This window comes from Hesperophylax consimilis, chromosome 13 (assembly GCF_061612785.1).
Source record: "Hesperophylax consimilis isolate HC1 chromosome 13, BYU_Hcon_1.0, whole genome shotgun sequence".
NCBI lineage: Eukaryota > Metazoa > Arthropoda > Insecta > Trichoptera > Limnephilidae > Hesperophylax > Hesperophylax consimilis.
Window position 1 is genome coordinate 24,972,778 of NC_142848.1, and position 27,304 is coordinate 25,000,081.

Here is a 27,304-nt window from a genome sequence, read left to right on the forward strand (position 1 = left end):
ACCTGGGTGTGATACTAGATTCAAAACTAACTTTCGCAGCAAATTTTGAATATGTGCTAAAGAAGGTATCTAAAAAAGTCAATTTTCTTAGAAGATTAAGAAATAAACTAAATGGAAACACTACAGAGCTGATTTATAAAACTATAGTTGCTCCACATTTAGATTATTGCTCTACTATGTTGTATTTGGCCAATGAAGGAAACTTGAACAAGCTAGATGTTATACAGAATAGAGCTATGAGATGTATACTAGGAAAAGGAAAATACGCAAGCATAGATCAAATGAGAGAACAGCTAAATTGGATTTCTATAAAAAAGAGACTATTATTGTATAAACTAACTCAATAAATAATAAAAAATAAAAAAAAGTATTGGTTTCCCATAGTGTGAAACCGTTGTATTGGGGAGTTCGCAATGTAATTGCGCTTATGTGTGTTGCAGTGGAATAGCGTATTTTGTCGTGTTGTTATTGTAGGTGTTCGTAAGTTTATGAGTTGCAGAAGTTCGAAACAGTCGAATTTTGAATTTTGAATAAAAAAGTTAAGTCGTTTATTTTACGTCTGTCTTCCAATGTGTGTATTATTAGAGTATTTAATAAGAAATGATATTGTGAGTATTCTAGTGGGATATTTAATTTAAAATTAAATTTAATTAAATTTTTTACATATTTTTTTTTGAAATTTTTTAAAAATTTAGCTTCATATTTTAAAAAAAAATCTGTTTTAATCTTTTACCCACTTGAATTTATTTTTAATGGAAGATTATATATTTAAAGGTTTTGTAGAAATATAAAAATTACCAAAACTTTAGAATTATAAACGGAGAATAGTAGTTATTAGGTACATATCCCTGTTGGCAACGGAAAGGTTAAATAAAACAATAATACTATGGCTGAGTCATGTAGATACTCGCTTGTACCTAGATTGCAGTCGCAAATGCATACACAGAGGTTGATACCGATATTTAACTGCACGGAATGTAGATGCTTTAATGTTAACAAAGTACTTTTTCATTACTCATTCTTATTGGTGTTTTACACGATAATTGTTATCAACTAGTTTTCATATCGTTTCCCATGTAAAAAGATGACCCATATGGAAAACGAGGTAAAAAAAACGGGATGAAAAAATTACGTTTTCTATTTTTTTCCGATTTTCGTACAGTTTAAGATGGCGGAAATTATTTGACATCTGTTTTCTGTCATTGTTAAAAGAATAAATTAAACAATATATCAAGTGAAAATTTTGCGTATTTATTTATTTTTATTCTAAAATGTTGATAAAAAAGGGTTTATATAATCTTTTTATTGAGATTGTGAAGTATATTACTTATCCATATTTGGAATTCGGTCTATTTTTGATGATTTGTTGACGGCAAAAGCAAATGGCAGATCCTTTTATGTGAAGATGATGCCATTTTTGACGATTTACTACCGTCCTAAAACATTATTTCACCTTTAATGTTCACACTGTTCAAGTTCACACTGTTCGTGTTCATACCATTCATGTTCATACAGTTCATGTTCACATTGTTTATGTTAATACTATTAATTTTCATACCGTTCATGTTCATACTGTTCATGTTCATATTGTTTATGTTCATACAGTTCATGTTCATACCGTTCATGTTCGTACTATTAATTTTCATACCGTTCATGTTCATACAGTTTATGTTCATATTGTTCATGTTCATACCGTTCATGTTCATACAGTTCATGTTCATACTGTTCATGTTCATACCGTTTATGTTCATACCGTTCATGTTCATACCGTTCATGTTCATACAGTTTATGTTCATACTGTTCATGTTCATACCGTTCATGTTCATACTGTTCATGTTCATATGGGCATTGGCATAAAATCAAGTACGTGTTAAACGCTCATTTCCCTTTGTATGAGCAAATTATTTGCAAGTGTATCGCTGTAACATGTAAAAACACATTTGGGCGTACACAAATAAATAAATATTTATGTATTCATTAGGCCGAGCGCGGACCTGATAACATAATAATATATTGGCAAAGCAGGGCGAACGGGATACAACTTATTAGTATGATCTGTTCCAGGAAATGTGTATGTATTATTAGAGTCAGGTAAGAGATAAATCTCAAACTTGCATGTTCATACCAACGATTAATATGTAAATCGTGGAGGGTTAAACATAGAGAATTACTCGACTTCACCCGAGTTTCAACACTCTATTTTCGAAATTGTGTTTCTTATTGAACAATTTGAAAGGCATTGGAACAAACATATGCGTCCATTTGACAGTTAAATTGACATTGGACATGGTAGAAAAGCAATATGAACTGAAAATACTTGCGTTAAACTAAAAATTTAATTCTGGTCAGAAATGGTGTACGAATCGTTCGATGCTCAGAGCTCACTGTTCCAGAATGTTATTGCTTAAATCAAGGTGTTCTAACTAATGTTTATAAGACAAGGTTTTTCATGCATAGCACAAAGGATAACAAATTATTATAATTATAATTGAAAATATATCCCGAGTAAAAATAAATGCCGTAAAAAAATAAAATAAAGTTGGTTGTTCACAGGTGAAAAAATATAATAAGCAGTAATTGTTGATTGAAGTACTAGTACATATTGAATTATTTGGCGTGTTGGAAACAAGCCTACGTAGCTCAGTAGTCAGAGCACCTAACCGGACATCAGAAGGTGCGGGTTCAATTCCCGTCGGCGGCATTTATTTTTACTCGGGAGATATTTTCAATTTGTATGGTTATTTCAGGCGACTAATTATTGCTTATAACAAGGTTTTCTAGGTAAGCAACGAATAGATGGACAGTAATTGGTAGTAGAAAGAAATTTAAAAAAAGATTTTGTACAAATACCTTAATATTTAGCTTTGTGAATACGAATAAAGAAAATATTACCATAAAATGTGAATTAATAATGAAGTGTGGATCATTTAGATTTGATTTCATTGGGGTTTTTTTCGGCTAACTAAAGAGTAATAAATAATAAAAATAATAAAAAGTTATTCCGGTATGTGGGGAGGTTAGTGCAGTCCCGCACATTCCATATAGAGATACAAAAAAATATGTAATCATAAACGAAAAGATAGAACAGAAAAACAAAGAAAAGAAAATAGAATAAATTTTAAATAAAATAGAATAAAATGGTAAAATAAATAGAATAATAGAAAGTTGAAGCCATAAAAGCTTCGTAAAAAGCTTCTGGTAGCAGGTTTACGTTTCGACTTTCGAACTTCGGAATACGGACATGTGTCTAGTGTGGTAGTCGAAAATAATGTAAAAAAACTGTGTACAAATATATTTTACGAATAAAGGAAAGAAAAAAAAAATACTCAAAAACGAGAGCTCAAATCAAAAAAGTTATAACACAAAATCGACTTCAAATTTGTAGATTCACCAATTTTGAGAACCGTGCATAATTCAGTATAATAGTTCTACTTCTCTCTTGTTTTTTACATTTGCAAACCTTGCTACGCAACACCTCCGACGAAGAGTGAATTGGATTCAAGGCGCTTGCCAATGTATCCCTGGGCAACGTTACATAAAACGGAACAAAAAATCTCCAGCCCGTAGGCACTGTAGGGCCGTAGGCAAGCACCGGGGCATCATTTATTTAAATAAAGCACACGAGAGAAAGGAAGAAACATATTCGGGGCGGACTAATAGATATTTAACGGAGAAAACGCGAAACTTGCTTTTTCATCGGCGAATACTTTTTTCAATTTAAGAAAATCCTGGCACATTCTATACTCATTACAAAGCCGGTAAATAAATCACTTCTACAATCTCCTAAATTATGATCTGAACTTTTTTTATCCGAATAATATCCTGAACCTAGCCAAAAAGTTTGACCTAACTTTGTAGATACGACTTCGACAATTACCATGAAAAATACTTGAAAAGTCACTAGCTAAAAGGCGATTTCTATCAAATAGAGTTATTTAAAGTGTCGTAGTATTGATCGAGGTCTTACTACTCCAGTGGGTATTTTACTTGTTCTATGTAACATGGTTAACAACAATAAGAGGAGTGTTTGAGTTCACTGCGGCTCTGGCCCGGTGCCAGCAAGTCTAGAAGAAAAAGAGGAAAGGGAAGCAATCGCAGTAGAAGCGGCATCAATCATCGATAGAGAGGAATTAATGTAAAGTGATCACAGTAATGATACAACGTTAGGAAATGATAGGTTTCTTGACTTAAGCAAGAAAATAAGGTTGTATTTATTTTCTGTCATCGTGGTATTTTTGTGATAATAAATAAATACACTGAATAGATAATACAAGCTAGAAGTGCCTTCCACGCATAGAGGTTTAAAATTAAAGGCGCGATTGCGTATTTATCATTTCGGTGCGTGTAGACCGGTTTCGGTAGTTTTTGTTAGAGCCTCGTGAGCTTTGGAGGTCAGTTGGAGGTAAAAAAGTGGAACTTTTTTTCGTTCCATGTCTCATCTAAATATAATGCATCAATGCTTTTTTGTCATTTTGAAAGAAATCTGCCATTATTCATTTATTGCAGTTAAATTTTCGTGTTTGTAATATCTCTAAATATCCGTGTATTTTTTTAAGATTCCTATAATAATAATCATTGCAGTATATATGTTACAGACTTTACCATTTATTTATTTATTCACAAAATTATGTAACAAAAGCAAAAACTGCCTTAATTTTAAACAATCAACCAAAAAATTGTATACGCATCGCTAAAAAATTAAAAACGAAGTTATTGAAATTCAGTGCATCTTTACAAGAATCTTACTGTAGCCACGACTTTGTAATATTATTGTTCTTGCATACAAGGTTTCCGGGGACAAAGTGCACAAACTTTCTGATGATATTATAAGTAAACTTTTTCGAAATTCCAAAGTTTTCCGGTAGTAATTTTTTGTATGGAAAAATAGTTTTATTTTTTACTTCTACTATCATGTAGAAGACTTCCTGAAGTTTGTGTACTTTACCCACGGACACCCTGTATATCGCCATTCCTTTTGATCGAAATAAAAATTTCGTATTAATGGTGCAACGAATTTCTGCATTGGAAATTTAAGCAAAAAATAGTCAGACTTTTGGATAGCGAAACACGCCCACATTGCATTTCTCGTATTCTTTTTATAAAACAAAGATTTGTAATTTATGTCTGTATTAATGAAATCGAATATTTTTCATGCTCAAGTTAATAAGAGATAGTAGGAGTTTTATTTTGCCTTAAAAATTATAAGAAGGTAGAGGGGAGAGAAAGAGGAATATAGGATAAGGATAGGAGAGGCTTCTCCCATATTAAAATATCTAGCATTAAAATAAAAGAGGATTTAAATATAATTTTTATTGTGTTGTTGTTTTCCAGAGACCGCACAGAGAAAAATGAATACAGCTGATTTATTGAAATCCGGTTAAAAACGCGATTGCAAGCCGTTTCTTGTTGATGTTTTAGTACATTACTAATATATCGGAACACGTGTTCACGCACTTGTATTTTTCCTGATAATATAACCTGTTAATTCATCATTGATAAATTCATTCATGAATTTATGAAAGATGAATTAACATGCATTCAAAAATGCCTGTAATCCCGTTTTTAACCAGATTATGAATAATTTTTCTTAATATTATAAATATTTAATATAACTAAGTTTTGTCCGTGCGGAGAGGTAGTGGGACTATATTACCTCCAATATTGGCGATACTTGTAATGCTTTAGATATTGGAAGATCGAAGGGAAGTACCCGAGTACTATTACGACCGTTGTTCCCAAGATTTCGAACGCTCAATCTCAGGCTCCGATCAGTCGAGTGATTTGTTCAGTAACGTTCGATTCGCCTGTTTCCAAACATTTTTACCGTTGATTATCTTAAGTGGCCCCGCCCTCTTTCATAGACAATAAAATGACATCAAAGTAAAAACTTTCAATGTTAAATTAATATTGACGAATTAATTATTGTATTCATTATTAATGCATATATTTTTTAAAACACTGTAATAAATAAACTGATATTTTTTTAAAACAAACGTATGTAATATGTTAAAAATAAACTATTACCTTGAATTTATGCCACCGCGTCTTGGTGTCGCGAAAATTTTTCACTCTGACGACATTTTTTATAACTAGTCATTTACTGAGGCAAGTTTAATCCAGTAGTTTGGGTTCCTTAAATTGGTTAATCGCTTAGTCGTCACCTTTTCGTTTGAAAGAGCGAAGTTGTGCGTTTGAGCAGTGTTGAGCCAAATATACGGCTCAACAGTTAATAAGTAGGATTGGGAACAACCGCCGTTAATGTTGCGTAAATTTAGAGTTTTACAGAATTTGAATACTTATAATACTAATAATAACAAATTGAATATTCAAGTTCTGTGAAAATCCTATTCAAGTTCTGTAATTATATCATAATGGGCAAGTTGTGAAACGTTAGATATAATGCTCAACATAACATTTAATACAACACAAACGTAAAAAAAATCAGTTTTCAAAAATAAAATAGTAGGTATAAGAGAAACTGTCACATAATAATTCAAAGTTATGTCGCGAAAACAGGGAGTGAGAAGAAAATCACTTATTTTTCGTTATCTGTATAATGCGTGATTTGACATGTCTTTTCAGGTCATGAAAATGTGTAGATATTAGTATAAAATAACATAAAGTATGTACTAGTAGGTAATTCTATGTGTATTTTAAAAAGATCAGACTCAAGCGTCACGCTCGTTCAAACTGACGGCTGTTTTTAACTGTGGCAAATTGTTTTTAACCTGTTTATTTTTTGGCAGAGGTTTGTTTTTTTTATCGCGGTTGTTTGTTTGGGTGAGAAAAAATAATTTAAGAATTTTGAAAAGGCGATGCCATACGTAGTAATGCAAAATCATGTGTTTTTGGTTTGCAAATTTGGTCGCCTAGAAATATTTCAGATGCTTTAATTAAATACTGCGAATAGAATGCATCTTGGCCTTTGAAATAATCGAGTATTTTTTAGATAAGTCTTTTTATAAGCCCAGAAAAAAATAATGTAAAGGCCTATGAAAACTGCTTTAAAGTTCAAAATCTCCTACTTAAGAACCCATTTTCGGTTATGATTTTATTGTATAATGTGGCAAATTAAATTATTTATAAAACGATCGAAAAAAAAAAATTTATGCTTGAACATCCACAATCATATATTTTTGACATTAAATCCACACAGGAGGCCCGGAGGAAGATTATTTCCTTCAGGGCCTATGTCATCTTTGGGGATGATGTGTGGAGGGTCTTTTTGAGAAGAGGAAGGAGTAGAGATTGGTCTTGAAGATGCTCGTGTAGTAGGAGGGAGGAAACACAGGCAGGAAAACCGAAAAACGAGTCGTAGAAACGACCCGTTCTCATATGACAAATGTTAACTAAACTACGCCATTAATAAATAAATGTTTAAATTTTATGTTGTTATTATTTTAAGTTTACATATAGGTATTTTTTTAATGATATTATTGTAAAGCTGCACATCTTGATACATGAATGCCCTAGTGAGATGTGCAGAGTATGTTTTTTTTAATGTAAAAACGGTTTTTTTAAGAAAAAAAAAAAAAAAAAAAAAAAAAAATGGAACGATTCACGCTTCAACAACGCATTGAAATTATTAAAATTCACTTGAGTGAATCAAATGCAAATCATCTTGAGTGATGAGGCCCATTTCCACCTCGGTGGCTTCGTCAACAAGCAAAATTGTCACATCTGGGGCTCGGAAAACCCAAGAGTTATTGTTGAAAAGCCTCTCTATCTTCAACGTGTGACTGTTTGGTGCGGTTTATGGTCCGGCGGAGTCATTGGACCTTACTTTTTCGAAAATGAGGATGGAGCAACAGTTACGGTGAATGGATTGCGCTATCGAGAGATGATTCATGATTTTTATGGCCGGAATTAGATGGTATTGATCTGGACAACGTTTACTTTGAACAAGACGGCGCTACGTGCCACACAAGCAACGAAACCATTGATATTTTACGATTGAATATCAAAATAACACCTCTTATTGGAAAACCCTGTATAAACACTGCGTTCATAAGTAAGGGGACTAGTCACTAAAGACAGCTAAAATTCCTCGATAAAACGTGTGCAAACCTTGGGAATCAGCTGCAACTATGATATTTGGTAACACTAAATTTGTACGGAATATTACCTATTTTGCAAGAATAAATTGTTTTTTTAATGATTATCGTGTTTTAAGTTGTTATTAAAATAAGTTAAAATGTTCTGTAAAGTAAGTACTTCGGTAGGTGATTCTACATGATAAGTACAAGAAAGAAGTTTAGATTCTGATTAGTTGCTTTTCACCAGGGCGATAAAGAGACGCTTTGTTTCGAACCTATGAAACTCTAAGTTTTCGACGGCGTATAGCAACAGCGCACGCCTGTGATAATTTTTTTCAGATTTCGCCGACTTTTCAGAACAAGTTGATGTTCCTTTTTTTGAAGTTTATTAGCAAAAGTGTACAAAACTCTTCTCTATACTGTCTTCTTCCCTCTCCCCAAATCCATTAGCCAAGTTATATTTCCTTTAAACTAACCATTACTTCTTCCACTGGCCCCGGGCAGTAGGGATTCAGTGGTCATCACATAAATAAGTAAAAAACACCTGCTGTACGGTGAAGGTATAATTTAATGTCCACTCCACCTTTTTGGCATCAATACCTACCTAGTGAGTCAGTAGCCAGTACGAGCCAATAATAATAATAATTGGATGACTTGTATAGCGCCGTTTTTGTGCAAAATCACCTCAAGGGCGCTGTACAAACTTATAATACATCTCTACAGTGATCTATGTTATTACTTAACTATTTATAGAGATAATATTCAGTACAATACTTACCTGGTAGGTCACTTGAGATTAACACTTAATTAAAATTATATAATTGTTTATTAGCGAAATTTAGATACAGGATTGGACATAATTGGAAAATTGAATATAACTGGACTTTCTCTTAGGATTGGTATATTTGATTTAAGGGTACGACAGCTTAAAAAGGTAAGTTTTTAGTTTAGACCTGAATTCTGTTGGACTTGTTATGGATCTTAGTTCCGGAGGAAGTTTATTCCAAGCCTTCGGCCCAGATACTCCGAAAGCGCGATCACCAAACTTAGTATTTGGCTTGCGCTTAGGTTCTATCAGTCTGCCTACAGCTGATGATGTTGCTGATCTAAGAGTTGACTGCCTCAGACCAGTGTTTTCCTAGACGCATAGTTCAGAGATGTAGGGTGGGGCCATTTCATTGATGGATTTAAACACCATCCAGCACACTTTGTACTGGATTCTTTCAGGGCACTTGAGCCAGTGAAGGTTACGAAGGTGTTCTGAAATGTGCGAATATTTTGAAACCCCGGTTATGAGCCGTGCTGCTGCATTAAACACTGATTGAATTTTGTCAATTTTGTCAATGCCGCCTATATGTAAGGCTAACACAGTAGCAGCGCCCTTAGCGGTATAAGCATATTTTTACATACATTTATTTTAATTTCGATATTGTATTCTTAATTGAATGAATGAATGAATGTAATGGAATCATGGAAGTGGAAATAAACCCACTTTCCGACATCCGATCGAGCTGAAACTCAGTAGGTAGACTCACTGTCGATTATAATGCATTCTGTAATGATTTATTGTTTTAAAGTTTTAAAAACATTTCAAGATTTTACAGCAGTTTTAAGAGCAACTCCCTGGGAGGAAAGTTTAATCCTTATTCAAACCAAAAATACATTTTTTTAATCTTTGAAATTGGCTATAAAGCGACCCAACAGATGGCGTAACTAGACCGAACATTGAAAATAGTTGTTTTTTCGGGTTGATATTTTTCGAATTTCATTAAAATATGTTTGCCCTGCTCGCCATCTTTAGATTGCCCTGCTGATAGCCAACCTCTGACATGAGACGGAACCAAAAAGTTAGACCGACGGCCATCTTGGCTGTTGGTGTTTCGGTGTCTTGGCCTTTTAAGCAGGCGGTTTTGATTGAGCTAGGCCGGCACTAACAATAGACTGCGACCCAGTGACACTAATATGTGAAATCAGAGAAGAGATATACCGATAGAAGTGTGTTGTGAGCGTGTCCGTGTGACAGAAGTTCTAAATTCTACCTTACTTCTGGTGAAATTAATAGTACATTTTAAAATATCGAAATTCTTTCTTCAACTGATAATCAATTGCATTGCTGTCTGGCGAGTAGAAGTCCAAAGGTGTTGCAATCAATTTTATAGATAACACTTCTAGAGATTTTCTGTTCTGTGTACGGACCTAATATCTGGATCCTGGCAGACCAAGAATTCCTTCGTGAAATTGTGTAAAATTCTTTTTTAGCTGTTTTATAGGGGTCTGAACAGTTTTACTGCGCACTTTAAACACGGGGGAAAATTCTTTTAAAACATAGTAAAAATATGAACACGGGAAAATGCGCGTAAAGTGTGGAGAGGACGTCACGTTTGAAAGGTTATAAAATTGATGGTCCCTTAAGAGTTGACAACCCATTTTTGGAAGGCTAACCAGTTTACAGTAAAAGTGTTACATAAATAGAGAAGTACTTATTTATGTGTTTACTTGCATAAATAATAATGCCTTATTTACCTGGTGGCAAAACTTAGCACGTAATATGATTTTTATTTTGTTAGCAGTTAGCCAAAGTGGAAAAAAATCGCCCTACGATGGCAACACTGTCACTTTTTACCCATGGCAGGGTCAGCTGTTGTCGCGTTGACACGTAAAATTGACATGTATAATTTTCGTATAATTTATTTTTTAATTGTATGTGTATTTTTTATACTAAACGTACGTTATACGTTTTTTAACATGTTATAGATTGTTATAAAGGAAACTTGGTGTTATCTTTGACTCCAAATTACGCTTCTTCAATTATATAACAACCAACACCAGTAAAGGATTAAAATGCTTCGATTTACTATCAGAATCGCAAAAGATTTTGATAACCTTAACACCATAAAATTATTATAAACATCTTTGGTAAGAAGTCAGGTAGAATATAATCAATTGATTTGGTCTCATCATTGTAACTCTCATTGCTTACAAATTGAACTCAATTTATCTAAATTATCTGAACGACGAAAAATATTTTATTTTATTTTATTGCACATAATTTTAAATTCAATTTAGCTATTAATTTGTTGTTATTACACATACTCCCGAAGCATACTCGATGGAATAAATTATTTCACAACAGTATTTTTGTGTTCAATTCTGTCTACAGATGAATTCATAGACTTGGCAATGAATTAATAGAGTCGCTAATATTTTCGTTTTAAATTTTGAAACATTTAGAGCCAAATAATTTCAGCACTTTAAGTAAATGTAAATAATGAGTTATCATAATCTGTGCGCATGCTTAATTATTTATTTTATTCATAATATCTTTTTATATGGGTTTTCCAATAAGAGGTGTTATTTTGAATAGCCCGCTATTTCGGTAGATGTTATTTTTGAAGCTGTCATTTTTTTGACATTTGACAAGTAGAAACTCCGCCATTAATAAAAATGGAACGATACACGCTTCAACAACGCATTGAAATTATTGAAATTCACTTGAGTGAATCAAATGTAAATCATCTTGAGTGATGAAGCCCATTTCCACCTCGGTGGCTTCGTCAACAAGCAAAATTGTCGCATCTGGGGCTCGGAAAACCCAAGATTTATTGTTGAAAAGCCTCTCTATCCTCAACGTGTGACTGTTTGGTGCGGTTTATGGTCCGGCGGATTCATTGGACCTTACTTTTTCGAAAATGAGGCTGGAGATGATTAATGACTTTTTATGACCGGAATTGGATGGTATTGATCTGGACAACGTTTACTTTCAACAAGACGGCGCTACGTGCCACACAAGCAACGAAACAATTGATCTTTTACGATTGAATATCAAAATAACACCTCTTATTAGAAAACCTTGTATTTTAATTTCATGGGTTCTTCAGTAGACGTCATAATTGTATATCATGATTTATTTTTAAATCTTTTTTTCTCACTGTTGTTTTCAATTGAATTAATAATCTTATTGTAAAGCGCAATACGGCGTTTATAAATAAATAAATAAAATATTAGCTTTAATAGATAGAAGTAAGTATTTAGAATATGCTTGGTGTTCAATATTGTATCTGTAATATAATATATCAATACGTTCGATATTTTTCATCGCGTCGATAATCAATATATATTATAAGAGTAAGTGTACATCCATGAAGAAGGTTCTCGTTTTTACCTGAAAGGCGTACTTTTGAAGATAAAAGGGCTGGATGTTTGTCCCTCTAGAAATTTCTAGAACATTTCAGAACATTCTAGAGTATTCGAGAAGATTCCGCAATGTTCCAGAACATGTTGTGGAAAGTTCGGGAATAGTCTGGAACGTTCGGGAACATCCCAGATTATAATGAACAAAACCCGGGATTACAGGGCGTTTCCTGATAAACTTTTAGTAAATTCGTAATTGTGACAATACACTGGTATCTCTAAATAGTATAAAAGAATGTCACTATCCGCGTCTGTCTGTTTGTGCGCTTATTTCTTCTAAACAATGTAACGGAGTTTGAAAGGGTTTTCACTATCATTTAGAGATTTTTTTCCGGAAGGTTTATATATATAATACATGGATATTATATTTATTGAAAGGAGAAAAAAGTCGAGCAACGCCGGGTCAGCTAGTAAAAATTTAAAAGCGACTCACGCGTCCTTTGACCAAGAGTGGGTTGCAAAAAAACTTGAAACCTAAGACAATAATATTTCACACTCTTTAAACGAAAAGTTTATTCTTAGAATGTGACTATACTAAAATCAAAACCAAACGAGGAGTAATAGCTAATTTTCGCCATACAAGGTATGGACAAAATAAATATTATCGTCCATTCAAATTATAAACAGCAATCCGGCATTACGACGCTAACGTCTAAACATTGGTTGAATAATGATTAGAAATTTATTTAACCCTTCGGGATACATAACATAGCTAAAATACATAAAATAATTTATTTATTTAATTATTTATTTATTAAACGCCATAAAAGGCTTTTACAGTAATGTGACACATTAGATTATAAGTACACAGTGGTACATAAGCGAATATTAGTATTACATTTAAGAACACAACAATATATATATAAAACGACATTGAATGTGATACAGCTGAAATTTTCTTAAGGCATAGAATGCTACAATAATAGAAAACACTTCATTTAAACAGGATAAAATGTACAGAAAAGGGTGACTTGCCAACAGATATAATCTAGCAAAATATTATAGTAGCGCAAATAGTAGTGAGTTTATTGTTACAATCAAATTTAAATCTCCACTTGGCCACTATGGCCGGAGAATTGATAAAATCCAAATAAATTGTATATTTCTAAACGTATCAGGAAACTTAAAACTGTTTTTTAAGGTGTTATTATTAGAAATAAGCATAACAAATAATTATATGCAATAATTCGGCGCCTGAAATATCAATACAAATTGAAAATATCTTCCAAGTGAAAAAAATGCCGCTAACGGGAATTTAACCCGTACCTTCTGATGTCCGGTCAGGTGCTCTGAAACCACTGAGCTATGTCGACTTATTTCCAACCCGCAAAATGATTCATTATGTACTAGTATCTCAATCAACAATTACTGCTTATTATATTTTTTCCACCTGTTAAAAACCGAACTTTATTTTCGTAGGAAAGGCTTTGTTATTATTTATTATTTTCAATTTGTATTGATATTTCAGGCGACTAAATATTGCTTATAATAATTTTTTATCCTTTATGCTATGCATAAAACCTTGTCTTATAAACATTGAAATAATTATATCAATTTTGAATAGTTAAAATTTTGAATGCAAACGTAATAAAAGTCAAAAGTTTTAAACTAAAATTACTGATTACTGTTAACGGGAAGAAACATATACACCCATACTTTATTATTTGTCTAATTTTAGTATTATAAACATTATCGTGACCTGACTTTTTTGTGGTTTCATATAAAAATAATTCATAAAAAAGTTTCATAAAATTTCATCAAATTGCGATCAGAACCTTTGGTTTCATAGAGATGTACATTTTAATTGTTCCGAGGTTAACTTCTAGATTTGAATATAAAGTGTGGTGATTTCTCTTTCATATATTACCCACTATACCATATTTATCACTCCGTCAGAAAGAGAAATACAACGATTTTTATGAGACCATACGAGCCGTTCCCAAAAGCCAACAAATTAACCTGAAGGGTAAATTATCAATACTACACATAATAACAATAAATTGTTTACGTCAACATCGTTATCTCAGGGTTAATGTTGATTGTTATTAACTAATTATAACTAACCAATAAAAAATAAATTTAACGTTTTAATGTATTTATTAATGGCGGGCATTAAATTTATAGGGCTAATAATTGATTTTAAATTTGCAATCAAATAATTGTATGAAAATTACAATGATGTTAAATACGCGTGAATTCATAATTAAAAACTTTTATTCCTTAGTTCCACTTATTTACCATTTTTTTTAAATTTAGAATTAACTCGGATATTATGCAATTTTTGAAGTTTTGCGTGTGATAGCTATGACGACATCCTCAACTTTCTACATTAAATATAATTAAAATTAAAATTTCAAATTATTTTTTTCTATACACTAAAGCAGATAAACTAGATACTATCAGTATTTATAGCCCTGGTGAAAGACCACGTTCGTTGTTTGAAATGGCTTTAGCTATTTTTGGTGACCAGGACTGAATAGTCTGGTACTTTCCATCTCTCCTTCCCTACTCTCAACAATTGACACTGGCTTGAGACAGCCGGGAGCAGTTGGGACTTATGCGGTACCCAATATATTTTTTAAAGTAAACCTATTACATCATAGGTATCCAAAATTTGTTCACCGTCGAAAATTTCTCTCTTAAGAATGGGTCGTTTTTAAGACCCATTTTAATACCTTAATCTTACTAAATGCTCTTGAGCGAGGTTCGACGCTTTCTCTCCTTAAAAATACATTACACAGCATCATGCAATGTTGAAAAAAAAATTAATAAGTAAATTACATAGTATATTATTTTGACCTCAAATGCCAGTATTGAATTCTATTTCTCATATATACTAAATGTCAATGATAAACGTAGACAAATTGCACAATTAATTTCCATTCAAGTCGGCATTGGCAAAATGTGGACTGAATAATATATATCTGCAATGTATTGAAATAGGATCCGCTATGTAAGGCTTCAGATTAACAATTTAATATAACTGGTTTATCCACAGAATTTGAACAATTCGTCGAATTTCAAAGTTAAAATTCAAGTTCTATGAAAGTAATTGAAACAGGACACGAATAGAATTTTCGCAGAACTTGTATAATAACTTTGAAATTTGACGAATAATTGTTCAAATTCTATAAAACATCCTGTTCTGTTATTACTATTTTTCCCATGTATGTTTTATTTCGGTTTTGGTGCAACAATATGATGACATATCAATTAAAGGTATCGCAGTGAAAGATGATGCGAAACTTAATATGCGAAACTTGGTATGAGAACATGGTTATCACACAAATGCATTACTTGGATACAGCGACTTGTTAATCGACTTAAATATAATATATTTGTAAACAAAAATTAAATTCGCTTTCATTATATAGATACAGACACATGAAAAATCACAGTTTTACTATTATCATGCGTTTAGCAGTGTGCGGGAACCGGATTCGGTTGTTTGCGGTCGTTCGGCGTTAAAACATTGTGAGCATCGAATTGGACTAATTGGGGGTAAAAAAGTGGAACCAGTTTTTTTGCTTCATGTCTCATCAAAATGGGATAGTCTGAATTTTCGACAAATCAGTTCCAATTTTCAAAAATGTAATTAAAATATTTTTCCGTTAAAAAATATTATATTAAGCGTAGGTACCTACTTTATTGAATTCACCAAACAAACACTTCCAAATTTGAAAATTAAACTTATATGGAAACAGTTTCTAGAGTTCATTGAATAGGAGTTACAGACACAAAACAGAAAAATATTACTAACGAACATTCTGTAAAAACTTTTTGAATATCCAAATTCAAACAAAGAGTATTCTTGTTTTCGTTAAAAACAATAAGGACGGGTTGTTTCGGAAAATTTGAACAATTCATCAAATTTCAACGTTCATTTTCGGGTTCTGTGAAAGACTTATTCAAGTTCTGTTTTTATATCATTGTAGGCTAGTTGCTTGACAAAACTGAAATAAAAACAGAACTTGAAAAAGTTTTACAAAAAGAATTAAAAAATAATATCGTTTTCTGATCACTTTTCCACACGAGTTAAGGCTGGTGGATTCTATATAAATTTAAAAATTCATATATTTTCATTCATTTTCTCTTGTAAGATAAAATAACTTCAATGAAAATTGGTTTCTATAACGATTGCGGTAAGGATTAAAATCGATTTCTTCATTGGGGAGAGTTAGTGCTTTATTGAATTACGAATTTATTGAAAAGCCATACAAGGCTGTGAATGGACAGGTGTACTGTGCAGAATACGAAATGTATGAAAACGGTACATGTCGTATGGAATCTTAAATAAATTCTGCTCAACTGTTAATGTTAGTAACGGTCCCCAGCGAACAATGCTAATTATTTCTGAAGCAAACAATATGTATTTACTTCAGTGTTAATCTCTGTAATATTGTAGTGTATCTAGTCGTAGCTTGTGCTAGATTTTTCCCAACTTAGAATAAAGAAAGACAATAGAAATTTAACCTAACCTAACCTAACCTAACCTAACCTAACCTAACCTAACCTAACCTAACCTAACCTAACCTAACCTAACCTAACCTAACCTAACCTAACCTAACCTAACCTAACCTAACCTAACCTAACCTAACCTAACCTAACTTAGAATAAAGAAAGACACTAAAAATGGCTTTATAGATTTGAATGTTAAATAATATCGCTACTGACAGTACCTTTTGGTTCTAGCCCATTTAGCATGCGCTTTGTCTCACTCTCTTTATATCATATATCGCCATCCCATAATATTTTCATAATGATGGTAAAAAAACAGTTCGGTAATTGGAATCAGTTGTGTGAATAATTCAGACAAGCAATAAAGTACCTACCCGTAATAAGGGGACTCTTAAAAATATGTGAAGAATTTGTACTGGAAACAAACACGCTGTACAACCCAAAAAAACAGCGCTCTTTGTCATCAGATACATACAGATTCCGAAAAGCATTCCACCAGCTTTCCTGAACGGCGAGCTTCTGAAGGTAGTAAAATAAACAAAGTATCTAGGGCATATAAAAGCAATTAAAACTTAATTCATAATTAATAGATAAATAAAACATCCAAATTTCTCTATTTTCTACACAACAATTATATTTACAAAGGGATAAAATATTTTAATAGTCTTCCCGAAGAATTAAAATGAATAACAGATTTGATATTACTCAATAAAAAGGTAAAATTATGTTTAAAAATCTAAACACGCGTAACATCATTAACAAAATGCAGTAACTTCATTTATACTAATATGTACTATCGTACACTACTCCTGCATTACTATTACACCAAACTCAAGAGCTAGAAATGTATTAATCTATATCTTCATTGATGTAGACATAACAAAAAATTTTTTTTTACTATTTTGTTCTTATGCCATTCACTAGGTATTTTTGTAACAATAATATTTTTTTTCATGTGTTATGTATGTTAAAAGAATAAATTGTGAAAATACTTTTTTGAAATAACAAAAAAAATAATCAATCATCAATAGCTGACAGAGGATGATGACATAAAGGCTCAGAATACAGTCTAATATGCCCAGTAGAAGGTTCCGGCTTTGCAGCCCACGTGTAAAAATAATTCTATTCCTTACGTATTGTAGGTAAATCCTTTTATACGTGCGAGCTTTTGGCAAACTTTAAGAGAAGCATGGAACAGCTAGGCGTGCAGTATAACAACGCCTACCGCATGATGTTTGGCCTTCCCAGATACTGCAGCGCTTCCAACATGCTCACGGAAGGGCGGGTACCAGGTTTTGCAGCCCTCATAAGAGTCCGGGTAGCGGGTTTAAGGGAGGGGATAAACAATGCCAAAAATTTCATGAAATCCCGCCTTGAGTCCAGACTCAAGCTGACTCAAATGATAAAGGACCAATAGCGCGTGTTGCTTTTAAGTCCAAAGAATGACGATTATTATAAAAAAAGGATGTTTGTCTTCCAGATTGGCCTTTTTTTAAGTATGTTTTTTACCTTTTCTTTCTCGGACGCCTCCGACTTTTCTCACGATTCACTACTGTATACCACAATGTTACTGTTAAAAAATACATTACATCGAATTTAATTCGACACCGTATCTCATAATGGTGCAGAGTACATCTCTAAACACTCCGGGCACTAATATTAACAAACATTGAAATTTTCAGCGATATCATTCGACTACTTTTCGAGTTTTGCGAGCACAAACATGCGCAGGATGCATTTTTATATATTAATATTAGAAACCAGTTAGAATTTAACTCAACCATTTGGAATGCATTTTAAAAGGTAAGACGTTGTCCTGCCACAGACCGCCTTCTATGCAGGGAAGTTAAAATTTGTAAATAAATTAAAATTTCGACAGCATATTTCTAGCTAGAACCAACAATACGCGTTCACAAAATTTCATTGAAATTGGTTGGGCGGTTTCGGAGATTGGCGTGTACCAACACGTGATTTATATATATTAAGATAGGTATATAAAAACACACGCGTATTCGAATGCAACGTTATGTAAAAATTTCAAAGCAATCATTGAAGAACTTTCTGAGATTTATGATTTTTAAAAAACGAACATTTATATAGATGTTTTATGGGATGTGTGAGATTGAACAAACCTCCCCATTTTCCGGAATAAACTCGTTATTATTATAAAATAATATTTTTATAATCGGAAGAGATTTTTCAAGAATCGAGAATTATCATGATAATAATTATATACAAATAATTGTATAAGATGTATTACAAGATTTAAGAGAAGTGTTTGCAGATAAGGAGGCTAGCACGTGAGCAACATGAGAGCTGAACTGAAAATATGTGTAATGAATGTAAAAATACCTGAGCGGTGTCTCGTCCCGGGGCGGATGTCGGCCAGAGAGGTTCTCTTTACAAAGGGGTGGGGGTGGAAAGATTGATATGGGAAACACTAGACGGGCCCTGCGCCAATAAAAAACTACATTTTTACAAGTTAATAATAAATAATAATAATACTTGGATGACTTGTATAGCGCCGTTTTTGTGCAAAAACACCTCAAGGGCGCTGTTAACCTGTTAATTCATTGCGTTCTTTCATTAATTATTTTTTTTATGGTAAACTAATGTTTATAAGACAAGGTTATTTATGCATAGCACAAATGATAAAAAATTATTATAAGCAATAATTAGTCGCCAGAATTATAATAATTTGTTATCCTTTGTGCTATGCAAAATAACTTGAGTTATAAACAGTAGTTTATCATTATAAATAAATAAAAAAATATTTAACAAGTCAAAATATTTCACCAACAAATGTAGATATAATATGTCTCGACGCCATCTAGTGGAAAATTTAGCACTAACAAAGCCTTTCTTACAAAATAAATTTGGATGATTGAAGTACTAGTACATATTGAATTATTTGGCGTGTTGGAAATAAGCCGACGTGGCTCAGTGGTCCAGAGCATCTGACCGGACATCAGAAGTTGCGACTAATTATTGCTTGTAACAATTTGTTTTACTTTTGTTTCGTTTTATTCTTTTTTCGTCTTAACTGCATCACTAAGTTGATTGCATGTATTATCCTTTTTTAAATTGTTAATACACTGTATCTATGTAATATTATGATGTAATGGCTATTAAACTACGAGTAACATGTATACAATACTGCCGCCAAGGGTTAATCACGCAATGGGTATCTCCCTTGAGAATCTCAAGGTCTAAAAAGCCAGTTATACAATTTTATTTTTAATAAATATTAGGTTAGTAATAGTGTTTTGTGAACACTAGGAGAACCTGTGCTGAGGTGTTCACATGTTTTAGTAAGAGTGTTATTATGCCGTCATAAGTAAAAACACAGCATCGTTCTTGAGAATCTTACCCATTGCATGGTTCGGCTCCATCATAACTTAACACAATGATAATTCAACACACCTTTAAAAACTGATGTAAAATCATAAAAAGCGATAGAAAACTAACTTATAAATCTATCTTATTAAAGCAAGTTTTTTTTCATTACTTTTAATGACTTTATAGCACTTTTTAAAGGTATGTTGAAATGTCACTGCGTCGAGTTATACTAACTAACCAACCATCACGCCGTTTCCCCGCAGGGGTAGGCAGAGGGGACGAACCGCTAAACAACTCGGTCTTGGCACACACTTCTTGCCTCATTCACATTCATACATCTTCTTATGCATACGTTTGTTAGAGGGAGAGCGTTATTATTTAAAAAAATGATAACACAGCGAAAATGGCGAAAATATTTAATAAAACACGACTCGTTTGAAATAGAGCAAAAATCTCTCGAGAAATGCTTCAGTTGCATTTAAAGATACACTGTGATTTTTTTCATGCCCATAACACATTAAATAACATGACAAATCGTGTTTTTAATAATTTTATAGCGATTTTTTTCTATCTAGGAAATTTCATCGTTTTGACATAACAAATGTATTTTTATTATCTTGAAAAATAACTTTTTTTGGAACATAAAAACTTAAAGAGAAACTTCTTATAAATCGGTATAAATTGGGAATGCGGGGTTTGTCACGGATAATAAGCGCGCTATATTCTAGTGCCTTGGCCTATTTCAGAATATAGCTCGCCATTCACTACCTATGGGAATGTATGGCGAGCGATATGCTGAAATAGGCCAAGTCATGATGCCTATAGCGTAATGTGTCACCCACCTTACAATCTTTAGATTTGACTTTGAATTTTTCATAACCTAGGTCAAATAAAAAAATAAATGAGCATTGAAAAAAAAGGATTATTTATTATTTATTTATGTCGAACGCGCGCCCTTTCGAACGGTAATATAAACAATCAATTATTATTGTTAAGTTTTTTTTTACATTAGCTCTTTACAGGAGGTCTTAAGGAAAAAAAATCCCTCAGTGCCAATGTCACCTTCGGGTATGCTGTGCGGAGGGTCTTTTTAGGGAAAGGTAGGAGAGAAAATTCTGGGAAAGAAAAAGGTATGAGGGGTGGCTAGGAATCTGGAGGTCAATGTGTCCAGGAATGACGGACGTATAAATCCATACCACCCTCCGGTGATATGTCGAGAAAGAGTCCGACTGGAGAGATTTGTAGAATTACACATCTGCCCTGATGATGGACACTGCAATGATGTCCGAAACGTTGGCTAAAGAAGGAGGTAGCGCAACACGGCATAATATCCCAAAAACAAATCAATATAATACTTTTGACCGTGAAAATCTCAAATCATACCCACTTTATCACAGGTTATTTTACTTCGTTTATGAATGGACACAATATTTTATTTTAATTGGTTTTACACCCAGCCGGGCCTTCACATGTTCTACGTATTATTGTAAGATAATACGTATAAAAGAAAAAAATAATGATAATGAAGAAAGTGAAAATAAAGTTAAACTTTTGGAAATCTATGGCCTCAGGAATTGGCTCCATTGCTTGTAAATGGGACCTTACCAGAAGCCCAATGCTACCATCACAAGAGCGTTTTCACTCGTGGCTAGTCGCGTTCTGTAGTTTTTTTATCAGGCAGTCAAACTATGTAAAAAAATTCCGAAAGAAATTACTGCTATTAAAAATATATTCATTTTTAACAAGTAAATAAGACAGTATGTTTACCACATTCATTGATGTTTAGTTTGTAATTATATTTAAAAAATATAAAATGAAAAGTTGACTGAGCTATTGAGCTAACTTAGGATTATAAAATTTAAAAAAAAGAAGTGAAATATAATAACCGTTTTCAAAATTCTCATGAATTTAAATCGCTGGGCGGAGAGGTTAGAAGGGGAGAAGTGGTACGAAATGGCAAGAAATGGAAGTAGCTAGAATGAAGGAATCCTTAGACAGGAAGTCAAAGGAGGTATACGCAATCTCTAAAGGAGAAAGGAAAGAAACACTCCATAAAGAGGCCTTTCATATCCGTTCCATTCACACGATACACTCTAGTGTTCGACGTGAGAGCCTCGTATGTACACAGTGTCTGGGATCTGGTGGAAAAATATTTTTAAAAATATGATTTAAATTTGAAGATTTGACGGGGTGATTGAATGGTTACGATCCTTGGCTACGAATCTGGAGGTCGCGCGTTCAAACACGTTTTGATTTAAAAAATAATATATGATACATTTGCGGCACGTTCCAGAGTGTTAGATTCTCTCGGTATTGTCGTGGTGAAAGACCACCCAATTGAAGCATGGTTTTAAATGGCTTTAGTCGTGTTTCCATCCCTATCTTCAACTCTGCCTCACTAACTTTTGCCTCACAATATACCCAAATTTGCGATAAATAAATCAATATGGTAGGCATATATATCTATTATGTTGAAATATGAAAAATTTCATATTTGTGTTAGTGAAAAAATACGTCAATAATTTTTCATGATAAGAGGCGACAATGGGAAACATTTGTTACTAAATGATAAAACTACTTGAAGTGTTCTTAAACAATTTTATATATTTTTATTGTAAATTATGGCGAGCCACAAAGTTAATGCTTATTACAATGAAATATTATGCAATAGCAATATTTAAATGATTTGTTTTCTGAAAATTCACCTCAAGGGCGCTCAATGAAATGCTAAGTAATAATTCACCTCAAGGGCGCTCAGTGTAATGCTAAATAATATTTTACCTGAAGAGCGCTCAATGTAATGCTAAATAAATATTCACCTCAATGTCAGGCTGAATAAATATTCACCTCAATGGCGCTCAATTTAATGCTAAATAAATGTTCACCTCAATAGCGCTCAATTTCAGGCTGAATAAATATTCACCTCGAGGGCGCTCAATGTCATGCTAAATAAATATTCACCTATATGTCAGGCTGAATAAATATTCACCTCAATGGCGCTCAATTTAATGCTAAATAAATGTTTACCTCAATGGCGCTCAATTTCAGGCTGAATAAATATTCACCTCAATGGCGCTCAATTTAATGCTAAATAATATTTTACCTGAAGAGAGCTCAATGTAATGCTAAATAAATATTCACCTCAAGGGCGCTCAATGTCATGCTAAATAAATATTCACCTCAATGTCAGGCTGAATAAATATTCACCTCAATGGCGCTCAATTTAATGCTAAATAAATGTTCACCTCAATGGCGCTCAATTTCAGGCTGAATAAATGTTCACCTCAATGGCGCTCAATTTCAGGCTGAATAAATATTCACCTCAATGGCGCTCAATTCAATGCTAAATAATATTTCACCTCAACGGCGCTCAATGAAATGCTAAATAATAATTCACCTCAAGGGCAAATGGTAAAAAACGTTTCGTTGGGTCGATAATTAAAATTAGTGCTAACTGATCCGAGTCCGTATTTTTATTTTTCTTAATATAGTATTGGAGATAAAAGCTTTATTTTAAATATTTTCATCTAAAAAATTTATAATTTATTAAACAGCGGCGTGAAATCTCTCAAAATTATAATGCAACGATTTCCTATCGAACGAAAACTTTCGGATTCCGCGATATTTTAAACAACCAAATGTGCAAAAAATGTAAATAACTATTAATATGTTTTTATTTAAACCTATGAGCTTAAGAAGTAAGCTTTTTAAGGTCATTTTTATAAAGAATTAGATAGAGCCTAAGTCATATGAGATGATTTTTCACAAAAACGGCGCTATAAGAATCATACAATTATTTTCATTATAACAAATGTAAAATAGCATTTTCAACGACCGCCCGGACACCTTGCACATAAAAAAGTCTTCAACAATGAGAACTTTGAACTTTTCAAGGATTCTTTTCAAGAATCTCTTGAAGGATGCATACCCGAGAAACATTATAATATCTAAAGAATTGTCTCAACATCAGGACAGTTTATGATAACAACAGGAGACTCGTTTCTGATAGATGTATATGATGTAATTGACATTCTTTACGTACATATTGCCCTTTGAAATGGCGTATGATCGCGTGCTTCGCATCGTTGGTTAATCTATTAGGCATATTTTTCTTTATTTATTTTCAAAGACAAACATTCCAAGGTTGCAAATAATAATCTGAAGATTTAATAACATGATTCTAATAATAATACTAATACAAGTAACACGATAGTAATAATAATAGTAAAAACATGTAATAATGGAATAACAAGATAGTAATAATAATAATTGTAAAATTTAATTAAAATTAAAATTTAATTTAAGAATGTTAAAATCAGTCATTTTAAATACATGTAGGATAACGAAAGATTTTTTTAACTATTTATGTTGAGGCATCAGTAGGATTTATAGGCCCTGTTAGAAGTTCTACCGAGCCGAACCCTCTGATATGAAAATATCTGGAATCGGTGAATTATTTTTCCATTTGATCTCTGGTGAGTTGACGTATTTTTCTTGTATTGTTTTGTATTTATTTTGCTTATATAATGCACTTGTATAATGTTGATTGACTAGGTGATCATTTGTGGAAAAGTGTGTGGAAGGGTTTAGTTTTTCCTATGGGGAAGATTTAAACCGGACATAAAATCGGAAAAATTAAAAATTAACTAACTAACTATCACGCCGTTTCCCCGCAGGGGTAGGCAGAGAGGACGGACCGCCAAACAACTCGGTCTTGGCACACACTCCTTGCCTCATTCACATTCACACATCGTCTCATACATACTCTTCTATTGTTCTGACTCTTGACATGGCCCGACTCTAGTATCTGATTCACTTGATTGTGCCATATCTTCCTCGGGCGTCCCCGACTTCTGCTACCATTCAGATTTGCATCGTATATTCTCCTTACACTCCTTTCTTCGCTCATTCGCTCTACCTGCCCAAACCATCTAAGCGTCCCATTCTTGATCTTACTCGTCATGCCAGCCTTGCATGCTTTGCGGATCTCTACATTCCTCAAACGATCATACATGGTTTTACCACACATACGCCTCAGGGATCTCATTTCAACAGCATTCAATCTAGTTTCATCCTTTCTATGCCAGTTCCATGCCTCACTTCCATACATCAGGGTAGGTACCAGTACTCCATTGTGGACTGCTAACTTCACTTTTTTGTTAGCGCCAACTGCGTTCAGTCCTACATTAATGGAGTTACCTGCATTTACTCTTCTAAAAAGTAATAATTCCTCCTATAACTAACATTGGCGAAACGTTTTAACCGTACCTTTCAGCACCGTACATTTCCACATATAGCCAATATTTTAAACTTGATAACACCTTAAACAATTTTAGTTTACAAATTTTTTTTTTATTCCTAATTGTGATTATTTTCTATTTTTTTTAAATAATTATTTAGGACTCGAAGGGTTATTTTTTATCAGTCAAGAAAAAAGATCTGTCATTTAATTTACAGTATTTTTTGTTGGAATAAATGTGGCAATGGTGATTTTCCATGATATTCTTGAAAAAACTTTATTTTTATTACAAAAAAATGTAATGAAAATTGTCGAATGCTGAAAAAAAAGTGTATTGCTGATTCATTAAAATCCCATTAAATACGGGTCAGCAGGGCGCTTCCTAATAAAATGTAAGAACTTTCCAAATATATCGGAACACGTGTTCATGCATCTGCGTTTGCCCTGTTAATATATAATGATGAAATGTGAAAATATAATAATTTTTATGAACACGTGTTCCGACGTCGCGTTAGTTAATTACTTTTTTACTAAAAGTTTAACACGAAACCAACTCACTCGGTGAGGGCCTGCCGTCCCGTTTTTTACAGGAATACGAATAATTTAAAGAGATATTTAATAAATTAGCAATATTTTATATCAGTAAGTTTTCTCCTTGTCTAATCCTAGCTTTACTTTTACAAGTCATGATGAACTAGTAACAGCGGCTATTCATTTAAAAATATGCTCCAATTATCGTATTAAAGTCAAACAAATAAAAGTGTGTAAATTTAAAATCAATGTAATTTATCTTGAACAGAACAATAGAACATCCGACCGAGCGCGGAGAAATTATAATTATAAAGGAGTGTTGCTTTGTAAACCGCACAAAGATAAGAAATTTATCATAACTTTTTGTTTGGGCATTAACAAAAAAGATATTTCGCGATATCAGCGTGGAACAGATTCACAAACTAGTAAACTAACCATCACCGAAGACAAACAGCCAAAGAGTTCGGTCGTGGCATATACTCCTTGCTCCATTCGCCTTTATTCATCGTATTTTTAAGAGGAAGCTACAAGCCAAAAATGTGTATATTCTTGGTATGCCTTATATCGTAGGTAATAGGCGTAAAATCACTTGACAAACCGACGCTAGAAACGTTCGATTTCAAGCACAAAAGTGGTTTGTATTTACTTTGTAAATAATTTTATAAGAAAGCAAAAAAGTTAATCAAGTCAAACTGTCACAGATAATCTTAGCTATAATACTGTATTTTTTAAAAGATGTTTCCTTTACGCGTTCATATATTAATATTGAAAAAAAAAATTAGTAGCTTACATTTATATTTTTTATTGAGTAATTTATGTTGTTATTTGTATTTTACTCAAGCGAAACGATAGGAAAAATTTTCAATTTATTTAAAGCAATTTTTTGGAATTCATAATGTACACCAATTCGTTTTAAAGATCAATCAAAATAGTGATTTAGCATTAAGCTTCGCCTTAACATACTATTTTGTTACACTGACTAATACTCAACACGACCCGATTCAAATATCTGATTAATTTGATCGTGCGATGCAAAGATATTAATATTCTATTACGTATCTTTGGTGCCATGTCTTCATCGGGCAACCGTTACTTCTTCTACCGTTCACATTAACGTCATGTATTATTCTCCAAACGCTCCTTTCTCCATTCATAATTTTAAGATTTTTTTGTTATTTTATTTATTTACGCAATTGGAATCATGAGATGAATGAACCTACATTACGTCCATCGAACTCCCCTGACATCTCGTAAGTATCTAAGTACCTACACGTGTCATGGGGTCCCTTGTGCGTTACCAGCTGTTCCTCCTGTCCCCCGAAAGTATCGTGAGCGACCCCTACTAATCTTCCCTTCCTCTTGCCCTTCCCCACCACTCTCTACGCCACTTTTCGCTTCCCTCGGCAAACGTCAAAAGCACACGCACTTTTTTCCACAATTTTGATGAAAATTGATGATTATTCAGTGCGAGAGCTACATAATACATCGTGTTCACAAAAACGAGCTGCTA

General features: G+C 32.9%; 2 protein-coding genes across 3 annotated transcripts in view; one reads left to right on the forward strand and one right to left on the reverse strand.

Annotated features, from left to right (window-relative positions):
* Positions 1 to 27,304, reverse strand: part of LOC149418660 (uncharacterized) — a 241,522-nt gene that overhangs the window by 58,500 nt on the left and 155,718 nt on the right. The gene's annotated exons all lie outside the window — the stretch shown is intronic.
* The window catches only part of LOC149418662 (carbohydrate sulfotransferase 11-like), a 190,196-nt gene that overhangs the window by 33,519 nt on the left and 129,373 nt on the right, over positions 1 to 27,304 (forward strand). The window lies entirely within an intron of this gene.